At 36.2% G+C, this 11,489-nt stretch overlaps 1 pseudogene; it reads left to right on the top strand.

The window, feature by feature from the left end:
* Window positions 1–1,470: 1,470 nt before the first annotated feature.
* On the top strand, window positions 1,471–2,197 carry LOC109387323 (14-3-3 protein beta/alpha pseudogene; annotated as a pseudogene).
* Window positions 2,198–11,489: the final 9,292 nt, after the last annotated feature.

Consider the following 11,489-nt stretch of genomic DNA (forward strand, 5'->3'; position numbering starts at 1 on the left):
CTGGGAAAATTATGCTCAATGGGGTTACTCCTTGCAGAGTAGACTGTAAACGTTGGATGTGGCCAAACTCTACAGCCAGTCAGACTTAGGATCATTCTCACTCATGTATGTGCCAATAGCAATCAAAGCTCAACTATTAAAAATGGTCACACATAACCCACACAAGGGACACTCCTGGATCTCCCAGTGCATGTGATCAGAAACACTGTACTACAGGGTCCCACAGGAGACCTACTACATAAAGCCACTCAGCCAAGAATGTGAGACAGAGCAGATCAACATAAACCATAGAAATAAACTTAGAGAGGCAGCCAAATGAGAAAAAAAATCTCCCAAATGAAAGAAAATGAGAAAACACCAGAAAAATAACTTAACAAAATAGAGGCAAACACTCTACCAGATACAGAATTCAAACAATGGCTTTAAGGATACTCAAAGAACTTAGAGAGAATTTGAAAAAAGAGATTGAAAACACAAAAGAGGAGATAGAAATTGTTAAAAAGTCAGAAATGTAGAGTACAATAACTGAAATAAAGAATACATTATACACAACTAGACTGAAGAACAAAAGGACAGCAAACTGGCTGTTTCCCTTCCACAATTTCCAAATAAAGTCTTTCTTTAAAAAAAGAATACATTACAGGTAATCAAGAGTTATTTCAATGAAGCAGAAGATCAAATCAATTTGTAAGACAAGGTATCAAAAAACAGCCAATCAAAACACCAAAAAGAAAAAAAAATAATGAGAATAGTTTAAGAGACCTCTGGGACAACACCAAGCATAACAACATTCACATCACAGTAGTACCAGAATTAAAAGAGAGAAAATGAGGGATTGAGAACACATTTGAAGAAATAATGACTGAAAACTTTCCTAACCTGGGGAAGAAACAAGCATACAAGCCCAGGAAACACAGAGGGTCCAAAACAAGATGAGCCCAAACAGGTCCACACCAAGACATACTATAATAAAAATGGCAAAAGTTAAAGACAAAGAGAGAATCCTAAAAGTAGCATGAGAAAAGCAACTAGTTACTTACAAGGAAGCTCCCAACAGATTGTAAGCTGATTTCACAATAGAAACATTGCAGGCAAGAAGAGATTGGCAAAAATATATTCAAAGTGATGAAAAATAAAGACATACAACCAAGACTACTCTATGCCCCAAAGCTATTATTTAAAATTGAAGGAGAGATGAAGAGTTTCTCAGTCAAGTAAAAGCTAAAGGAGTTCGTCACCACCAAATCGTATTACAGGGAAAGTTAAAGGCTTTTGTTTAAGAAAAAGAAGGTGGAGGCAGAGTGGAAGTGAAGCTGCCACAGATTCCAGGGCTGGGGTAGCTGCCACCACCACTGCAGCTACCCTTCCCACTGCCACCTGAGGAGTGGGCCTAGGAAGGAAGTGGTCACCATGCTTGGAGTCCTGCTCGCAAGCGTCTTTTCCCCCTGCAGTCCTCCCACAGGTTTGACCATGGATAAAAATGAGCTAGTACAGAAAGCCAAACCCTCTGAGCAGGCTGCGTGCTATGATATGGCTGCAGCCATGAAGGCAGTCACAAAACAGGGGCATGAATACTCCAATGAAGAGAGAAATCTGCTCTCTGTCACCTATAAGAAAATGGGAGGCACCTGATGTTCTTCCAGGAATATCATCTCTAGCATTGAAAAGAAAACAGAGAGGAATGAGGAAAAGTAGCAGATGGGCAAAAAACACCAAGAGATGATAGAGTCAGAATGGTAGAACATCTGCAATAATGTTCTCGTGTTATAGAACAAAGATCTTATTCCCAGTGGTACACAACCAGAAAGTAAGGTGTTCAACTTGAAAATGAAAGTTTAATTTAGATATCTTTCTGAGATGGCATCTGGAGTCAATAAATAAACCACTGTGTCGAACTCCCAGCAGGCTTATCAGGAAGCATTTGAAATTAGTAGGAAAGAAATGCAGCCTACACACCCAATTCAACTTAGCCTGGCACTGAATTTCTCAGTCTTTTACTCTGAGATTCTGAACTCTTCTGAGAAAACTTGCAGCCTGGAAAAAATGGCATTTCATATGAAGCAATTGCTGAATTGGATACACTGAATGAAGCTACAAAGACAGCACCCTGATCATTCAGTTGTTTAAGGATAATCTCAATCTGTGAACATCGCAAAACCAGGGAGATGAAGGAGATTCTGTGGAGGGAGAGAACTAATGTCTTTCATGTTTGTGATCTGTTCGGTGTCACTCTGTACTCTCCACATATGCCCCTTTGTGTGATTTTAAAAATTGTATATTCACTTTCAATTTTTCATAGCGTCAGCCTGTGAAAAACAGTACATAGATAAACAGCTGGAATTTGTATTGTAATCTCATTTGTCACATAAATGCCACAGCATTCTGAAGGTTTGATTTTGGTTAACACTGACAGGGTTACTGTGTGTTTAATTAAAAAAAAAAACTGAACACTGTGATTGTGGAGTTTTGTAACTATGCAGAAATCTTACTGGTAGAAAAAGTGGACCTAAAATACATGTACCTTTTTGGAAAATTTAATCTGATATCAAAACACTCATTGAAATACAGCTCCATTGTAAAGTTGTGCAGAAAGTTATATTAATAGATTATATTAAGATGCTGGGACATGGAGTGAGACACCTATCATTTCACATTCAAGTTTGATGGTAATTCACAGTAATTCTACCTGTTTTTCACAGTTTATAGACACTTGACCAGTTCGGGCTGTTGCCACTCAAAAGTTCATGACTGCAGATGTCAACAGTGTCTTCCCCTGAGGAAACTTTAAGCCTGAAATTCAAATTTTTTGTGGCAGATAACTTGGTTATGGCACTATGAGAAGGTCCAATGTTCACATAACACATATGACTGAAACCCCTTTCCTGGAGCAACATGTTTCTGATTTGTGACTTGTGCTTCAGTAGTTGCATCTGTTTTCTATGTAACCACAAGCTAAAGAAGAAAACAAAACTGTGAATCTTATGAATGGCCTTACCTGTCTCCTGGGTGATACCTTTAAGAGTAATGTTCTGCCTAGATTACCTTTCACATGAGGACTACTCAGTCTTTGGGTTCTTCCTAACTCTGGGCTTTTAATTTTGAAATCTAAACATTCTTTCTACTATCATTTTTGACTGTTGACTTTGGTTTTCTCTTCCCTACTTAAATCTCTGTCCTTCTGATTCTTTGCATTTTTTCTTTCTTTGTGAATTCTATCATTTCCTTTTGTCCTCAGTTGAATACTATATGGGCAGGGATAGGGGGTTTGGAGTGGGTGAGAAGTGAAGTTGGTGAGCACTTTGGTGAGCAGGGCTTGTTTAAAGAAGTCGAGAAGAGCTTCCAGTACCATCGTTCTGTCTCCCTTCAGTTCTGAGCACAGTTGTTGCTCTTCAGTCATACCAACATCTGACTTTAAAAAGTATTTATTTTTCTGTTTCTTAAAGATTTTGTTGGGGAATTGGGGGAGGGAACAGCATTGGGGGACCAAGGAAGGGGAACAGACAAGTTGCTGTATTTTGTTCTTCAGTCTATCTGTGGAAGACAATGCTTCACTAGCCTGTGTTGGTATTATGATCATTGTGTTCTTCCTCTCTGAGGCAGTTGTACAACGGCCATTGGACGGCAACTCACGGCAGTCCACTGCAGGCTCAACTGCAGCCTATGCTGTCATGGGCTACTCACAGCAGTTGAGCTCCAGGTCCAGCTGTTGTTCAACACCTTAGCTGTAGAGGGCACAGCATCACTGGCCCATGTGGGAACCGAACTGGTGGCCCTGCTGCTCAGAATTCATGCTCCCTAGGCAACTTTTAACCAACTGAACTACTCAGCCAGCCCCCCCCAAAAGTATTCTTAAATATCCACAACTTCTCCCTATACTACAGCCAGCTCTGATAATGCTCATCAGTGCCTGTCACCAGATCTCCCTACTGTACAAATCCAGCCAAGTTCACTGATGTGTTTAAACAAAATCTGATAATGTAGGAAAGTTGCATGAACACTTCAATGGGAAGAATCAAGAATACCCAGGCTTACCAGTCTCACAGTATCCTCCCCACCTTTTAATATTCCATGTAGATGTAGTGTCCATCTGTTTGTCTATCTGCTGAAATGAGAAAAAGACATTCATACACTGATGAAAACAAACAAACAAAAAGAAAATCCCTCTTTTCCAGCTGAACAAAAATGTGCAGTTGAATTTTCAGCACTTGAAAATGCAGTAGTGAATGTGGAACAAACCTGTCTGTATATCTTGTAGCTGTTTATTGCTTTGTTTTTTTCTCACCAGTATTCTGCCTCATGTTTGCTTCTGTGATGGTTATATTGCCTAGCAAGCACACCCATGATTGTGAAAATAGTATAGCAAAAAATAAAAATCCCCAGTTATTAATGTGTTAGATTTGTGTATGTCTTTTAAACAGTTTTTGTTTCCACCTTACATGGAATAATCAGGAAAAGTGTACAAATTCAAAAGTGAAATGCAAAATTTTATAGGTTACAAAAAAGAAAAAGAAAAGAAGTGAGGAAGAAAAGAACATAAAGATGAATGATAAAATGGCAATAACTATATGTCTATCAATAATTGCTTTAAAGGAAAATCGACTAAATGCTCCAATCAAAAGACATGGAGTAGCTGAATGGATAAGAAAATAAGACCCATACATATACTGTCTACAAAAGACCCACAAAGATCGAGAGGCACACTCAGGCTACCAGATAAGGGATGAAAAGAGATATTTAATATGAATAGAAACAGAAAAAAGCTGGGTTAGCAATAGTTATAACACACAAAATAGATTTTAAAACAAATCTTATAATTAGAGACAAAGAGAGACATTACATAATGATAAAGGGATCAGTCCAACAAGAGGATATAATGCTTGTAAAAATTTATGCACCCAACATAGGAGCACCTAAATATATAAATCAAATATTGACTGGCATAAAGGGAGAGATCCACAGTAATGCAATAAAATAAGGGACTTTAAAACACCATCGACTTCAATGGACAGTTTTACCAGACATAATATTAGCAAGCAAACAGTGGCATTAAATGACACCCTATAACAGATAAATTTAATTGATATTTTTAGAGCATTTAACCAAAAGCAAGAGAATATGCATTCTTCTCAAGTGCGCATGGAATATTTTTTAAGATAACCTACATGTTAGGCCATAAAACAGTATCAATAAGTTTAAGAAGATTGAAATCATATCAAGCATCTCTTCTGACCACAATGGTATGAAAGTAGAAATCAATTACAAGAAAAAAAACCTGAAAAACACATACCACATGGAGGCTAAAGAACATGCTACTAAATAATGAATAGGTCAACAAAATAAAGTAAAAATCAAAAGATACCTTAAGACCAGTGAAAATGAAAATAGAATGACCCTCAAGTTCTGAAACACAGTGAAAGCATTACTAACAGGGAAATTCATAGCAATCTGGACCTACCTTAAGAAATAAGAAAAATCTCAAATAAATAATCTAAATTTACACTTAAATGAACTAGAAAAAAAAAGCAGCAATCAAACCCATAGTGGGTAAAATGAAGGAAATAACAAAGATCAGAGCTTAAATAAATGGGTCTACAGAAATAAATAATTAAATAAATAAATACAGTCAATGAAACCAAGAGCTGGTTGTTTGAAAAGATAAAAAAATTGATAAACCTTGAGCCATACTGATTAAGAGAAAAAGAGAGAGGCCCAAATAAATAAAAAGAGAAATGAGGGCTGGCTGAGTGGCGCGATGGTTAAGAACTGGCTTGGGATGCCAGAGGGCCGTGGTTCAGATCCCACATATGAGGGCCAGTGACATTGCCCTCTATAGCTAAGATGCTGAACAACAGCTCAACCTGGAGCTGGGCTGCCGTGAGTCGCCGGCTACGGCGTAGGCTGCAGCCCCTGTGGCAGTGGGTTGCCATGGGCTACCATATGTAGCCAGCAGCCAGCATGAGCGGCCAGCAACCACAGTGAGCGACCTTCCAGAAGCCGGCGACTGATCTGCCTCGCCTGGGAAGAGCGCAATGATGGTGCCAACTTGGGCTAGTGAAGCAACGTCCTCCACAACTAGACTGAAGAACAAAATGACAGCAACTTGTCTGTTCCCCTTCCCCCAATTCCCCAGCACTGTTCCCATCTCCCCAATTCCCCAATAAAAAATATTTTAAAAATATGAAAAAACAAACAAACAAACAAAAAGAAATGAAAGTGGAGAAGTAAAAACAAACGCAACATAAATACAAAGGATTATGAGAAAATATTATGATCAATTATATACTAAAAATGTGGATGATCTGGAATAAATAAATAAATTTATAGAAACAAATGATCTTTCAAGACTGAACCAAGAAATTAAAATCTGAACTGACTGATTACTACACTGAAATTGAATCAGCAATAAAAAAGCTCCAAAAAAACAAAATTCCTGTACTGGATGGCTCAATATGTGAATTGTATCAAGCATTCAAAGAATTAATAATGATTTACGTTAAAGAATTCCAAAAAATTCAAGAGGAGGTAAAGCTTCTAAACTCATTTTGGGAGGCTACTTTACTGATTCCAAAACCAGAAAAAGACATTTAAAAAAATTAGAGGCTGATAACCCTGATGAATATAGATGCAAATAAACCTCAACAAAGTATTAGCAAACCAAATTCAGCAGTACATTAAAAAGTTCATACACTATGACTAAGTGTATTATTCCTGGGATGCAAGGTTGGTTCAATATCCACAAACCATTTAATGTGATAACACCACATAAACAAAATGAAAGATTGAAAAAAAAAAACGTGACCATATCAATCGATGCAGAAGTGTTTAACAAAACCCAGCATTCATGTATGATAAAAACTCTAAGCAAAGTGGAAATATAAGGAACGTACCTCAACATAATAAAGGCCATATACAACAAACCCACATCTAACATTATACTCAATGGGGAAAAGCTAAAAGCATTCTTGTTGTATCAGGAACAAGACAAGGATGGCCAATTTTACCACTTTTATTCATCAGAGTATTGAAAGTGCCAGCAGTCAGAAGAGGAAAAGAAATAAAAGGCATACAATTTGGGAAAGAAAAAGTAAAGCTGTCATTTTTGCAGCTGACATGACATATAGAAAACCTGAACAATTCCATAAAAAACCTATTAGAACTGATAAATAATACAGTCAATTAGTTGGATACAAAATTAATATTCACTAATCTGTTAATTTTTAAACACAAACAATGAATTGTCAGAAAGAGAAATTAAGAAAACACCCATATACAATTGCATAAAAAAATAAAATAAAATACTTAGGAATAAATTTAAGCAAGGATGTAAAATACCTATGCTCAAAAACTACAAGACACTGAAGAAAGAAATTGAAGAACATACACATAAATGGAAGCATAAACCGTAGTCACATAGTCTCGGGACATGGAGTAGAGAGCGGGAAAGGATTCAATGGAATTGTAATAGATAAGCATGATATCGGGGGTGGGACGGCAATAGATGGGGGAGGGGGGTTGTTACTTTGTGAGGGTGAAAATGGTAACTATTGCATTGTTCTGTACACCTGAAACTAACAATAAAAAAATAAAAATAAATAAAAAATAAATAAAAAAAGAAAAGAAAAAATAAATTAACATCTTTAAAATGCGCATACTACTCAAAGCGATTTATAGATTCAATGCAATCCTTATCAAAATATCAATGACTTTTTTTCATAGAACTAGAAGAAATAATTTATATGGAACTGCAAAAGACCCCAAGTAGCCACAACAATATTAAAAAAGAACAATAAAGTTGGAGGCATCATGATACCTGATATCAAGCTATACTACAAGGCTACAAGATATGATCAAACAATACAGTGAATGTTTAAATTTAAAAAATATTACAGTAAAAGACACATTGCCATTAATCCCCCTCAAAATACTTACTCTTGCTTTGAACACACTTATCCCATCCTTCTTGCCACTTTTTGAAGCAGTTCTGGAAGTCCTCTTTCGTGAGTGTCTGTAGTTGTGCTGTTGTGGATGCCTCGATGTCCTGAATCCATTCAAAACATTTATCTTTCATGGTCATTTTGATTTGGGGAAGAGCCAGAAGTCACATAGTGCCAGATCCGATGAATAAGGTGGATGATGACACACTGTAGTGTTTATATTTGACAGAAATTGCCATATACCAGAAGCGATGTGTAACTGGGAGCATTGTCATGATGGACGATTATTTATGGCACACTTTAAAACACACCTTCTCTCAACTGTAGTTCACACCCGACTGACTGCACCACTCAAGTTGAAACTTTTCACACATGTTACTAAGATTCAACGGGCCATTTCCCGTATTGAAGATCCCTGCCTTTCCATTGGATGGCACTTGGCAGCAGCATTCACAGTGTGTTGTTGTTGTTGTTTATATCACAAGGCTCATGTCACACATTGCTTCTGGTATGTCAATTTCTGTCAAACAAAAACATTACAGTGTGTCATCGTCCACCTTTTTCACAGTATCTGGCATCATGTGACTTTTATGAGGTAAGACAATTATGTTCAGGAACTCACCCTAGAAAAAGTGCTACACACCTCCTTGCTGAATATCACTATGATCACCTTTGAAGTACTCACCTTGGGAAGCTATGCACCCAGGTCAGCACCTACTCCAACTTTCAAAGCAATTTTGGAACTCTTTTTCTGGAATTGCCATCAGAGATGTCTTCTGTGTTATACATCCTGTCCTGAATGTCATCATAATGTCTTCCTTTCAATATTTCCTTTACCTTTAAGTAAAGAAAGAAGTCATTGGGGGCCAGATCAGGTAAGTAGGGAGGGTGTTTCAATACAGTTATTTGTTTACTGGCTAAAAACCCCCTCACAAACAGTGCCGTGTGAGCTGGTGCATGGTCATGATGCAAGAGCTATGAATTGGCGGTGAAAAATTCAGGTCATCTAACATTTTCACACAGCCTTTTCAGCACTTCCAAATAGTAAATTTGGTTAACTGTTTGTCAAGTTGGTTCAAATTCATAATGAACAATTCCACTGATATAAAAAAGAGGTTAGCGACATCATTGCAACAAGTTTGCAAACTTAATTATCAGACTCTTTGTTCTTCCCCAAAGTCAAAATGACCATGAAAGGTAAAGTTCTGAATTGATTCAGGACATCGAGGCAGCCATGACAGCACAACTAAAGACACTCAAGAAATAGGACTTCCAGAACTGATTCAGAAAGTGGCAAGAATGATGGGAGAAGTATGTTTGAAGCAAGGGATAGTACCGTGAAGGGGAATTAAATGTATCTTTTATTGTAATATTTTTTCTTTTTAATTTAAACATTCAAGGTATGTTTTGATCACACCTCATATAGCAATAAATAAAATGGTAGTGGTATAAAAACAGACAAATATATCAATGGAACAGAGTAGAGAACCCAGAAATAAACACATGCATATATGGTTATTTAATCTATGCCCCCAAAAGGCAACAAAATACACTGGGGCAAAGACAGTCTATTCAATAAATGGTGTTGGGAAAACTGGACAGGTACATGCAAAAAACGTAAAACTTGACCACCTTCTTACACCATATTCAAGAGTAAACTCAAAATAGATTAAAGACTTAAATGTAAGACCCAAAACCATGAAACTCATTGAAGAAAACAGAATCAGTAAACTGTGATTTTGCTCATAGTAATGTTTTTTCTGTGTGTGACCTTGGGCAAGGGGAAAAAAAATTTAAAAATGAACAAATGGGACTACATCACACTCAGAAGCTTTTGCCTAGCAAAGGAAGCCATCAACAAAATGAAAAGACAGTCTATTGAATCGGAGAAGATATTTGCCAATGATACATCTAATTAGGGGTAATATCCAAAATTTATAAAGAATGCAAACAGCTTAAAACCAAAAAAACAAACAATGCAATTAACAAATGGGCAGAGGAACTGAATAGACATTTCTCCAAAGAGGATATACACATGACCAACACACATATGAAAAGATGCTCAACATCACTAATCATTAGAGAAATGCAAATAAAAACTACAATGAGATATCACCTCACATTTGTCTTAATGGCTATCATCAATAAATCAACAAACAAGTGTTAGAAAGGATGTGGAGAAATGGGAACCCTGGTGCACTATTGGTGGGATTTCAAATTGGTACAAGCACTATAGAAAACCATATGGAGGTTCCTCAAAAAATTAAAAACAGAACTACTTTTTGACCCAACATTCCACTTCTGGGTGCTTATTCAAAGAAATCCGAAACACTAATTCGGAAATATATATGCACCCCTATGTTCACTGTAACACTATTTACAATGGTCAAGACATGCCAGTCAATAAAAAATAAGTTAAATAAGTGGCATATATGTTAAATGGAATATTACTCTGCCATAAAAATTAATGAAATCTTACTATTTATGACAACATGGAAAGATCCTAGAGGGTATTATGCTAAGTGAAATAAGTCAGAAAGAGGAAGACAAATACCATATGATCTCACTTATATGTGGAATCTAAAGATTAAAATAAATGAACAAACAAAACAGAAACAGACTCATAAACACAGAGAACAAACTCATGTTTGCCAGAGGGGTGGGGTTTGGCAAGCTGGGTGAAAAAGGTGAAGGGACTGAAAAATACAAATTGGTAGTTACAAAATAGCCACCACGATATAAAGTACAGCATAAAGAACATAGTCAATGGTATTGCAACAACTTCATATAGTGTCAGGTTAGTACTAGATTAATTGGAGCAATAACTACATGAGATATAAAAGTCTGACAACTCTGCTGAACACCAGAAACTGATATAAAATATTATTGTGTGCCAATTGTGACTGAAAACAATTAATTAAAAATAATAATGAAAGCAAATGTATTAAAAAAGAATGAAAGAACTTAGAAAGATTAGAAGAAAAAAATTGTTCCTGATATGGAGGACAAAAGTGAATAAACAAAAGTTAATTTTAAAAGAAAAACACAAGACAAAAATTAAAAAAAACATGAAAAGATTTGAAAGAATGTGAAACTATTAAAAAATAGACAAGGGTGACAGGGCATACAATTATTAGATAGTAGGCAACCTTGATGAAGAAAAGCAATGTATAAGAAACAGAGTAAAATCTAAAAACTCTAATTCAAGTAAATGTTCCTCAATAATAAATGGAAATCATATATTGAAATAGTACACTGTGTACATAATAATATTGCACAATACTACAAACAACATGATACACTAAATTAAAATGTCAGTATTTAAAACAATATTTTGTCCTACTAGAAAGAAAAGCACTCATGAAAGAAAGAAAACTAAGTTATCATCAGGTTTTAAGACAGCAAAGTCTTAAGCCGGAAGAAATTGTAGTAACCTTTTTCAATATTCAAGGAAATAAATTTGTACCAAAAATTTTATATTCAGCAAAACTAAGTTTCAGCTATAAAGCCAATAGTCTTTTATCAAAATACGAGAACTCAGGTAATATTGTGCCC

The sequence above is a fragment of the Hipposideros armiger genome, unplaced genomic scaffold, assembly GCF_001890085.2.
Source record: "Hipposideros armiger isolate ML-2016 unplaced genomic scaffold, ASM189008v1 scaffold_153, whole genome shotgun sequence".
Taxonomy (NCBI): domain Eukaryota; kingdom Metazoa; phylum Chordata; class Mammalia; order Chiroptera; family Hipposideridae; genus Hipposideros; species Hipposideros armiger.